We start from the raw sequence: 1,001 nt of genomic DNA, 5'->3' as shown, positions 1-1,001 counted from the left end.
TAAATCACAACTGCTCTCAGCACCCCAGGGATACCTCTCTCTCTCTCTCTCTCGCTCTCTCTCTCTCTCTCACACACACACACACACACACAGACACCCACACCCACCAAGGAATTTGGTTCTTTCTATATCCAACTACTGAATTTAGCCTTCCTTCAAAGCCCAACTTAAAAGCAAACTCCTACCTGATATATTGTAGGATGTGGGAGCACAAATGTTTCCTTTCTTTCTTTCTTCCAAAAAGCCATCTGAATTTTTCTCCACTGTCCTCTACTCTCTGTTATTAATCCCTCCTCATCCTTAAAGCATGTGGTGAGAACCATGGCACAGCATGCCTTGATTTGGACTGGGCATGTCACTGGCTCTCCCGACAAAATGGAACTGGAGAATAGTATAACCTTCACTTTTATGGAAATCTTCATATTCCTCACTGCATGGTGTTTTCCACTGTGTGTGTGTGTGTGCGCGCGCGCGTGCACGCATGCGTGTGTGTAACAGATTTACCCTTTGCTGATTCCTCTAGAGATAGACAAAGTCTTTCTTGTCCAACTCCATTTGTATCTTCTGGTACTCATTCCATGTCCTGCAACATAAAATTATATGGGACTGAGAGCCTCCATCCCAAATTCTTGCAGCCATTGTCATCATTCAATTTAAGACATAACAGGCACTTTACCTGTAGGTGAACAACTTGCTCCATAGCAGATTTAAATTGACCAGCAGGATCATTTTAAAGTTCTAATTCTAGGCTGGGCGCGGTGGCTCACACCTGTAATCCCAGCACTTTGGGAGGCTGAGGCGGGTGGATCACGAGGTCAGGAGTTCAAAACCATCCTGGCCAAGAAGGTGAAACCCCGTCTCTACTAAAAATGCAAAAATTAGCTGGGTGTGTTGGGAGGAACCTGTAATACCAGCCACTCAGGAGGCTGAGGCAGAGAATTGCTTGAACCCAGCAGGCAGAGGTTGCAGTAAGCCAAGATCCCACCACTGCACTCCAGGCT

The sequence above is a fragment of the Aotus nancymaae genome, unplaced genomic scaffold, assembly GCF_030222135.1.
Source record: "Aotus nancymaae isolate 86718 unplaced genomic scaffold, 86718_ANA_hifiasm-v0.15.2.pri h1tg000041l, whole genome shotgun sequence".
Taxonomy (NCBI): domain Eukaryota; kingdom Metazoa; phylum Chordata; class Mammalia; order Primates; family Aotidae; genus Aotus; species Aotus nancymaae.
This window is presented reverse-complemented; position numbering follows the sequence as displayed.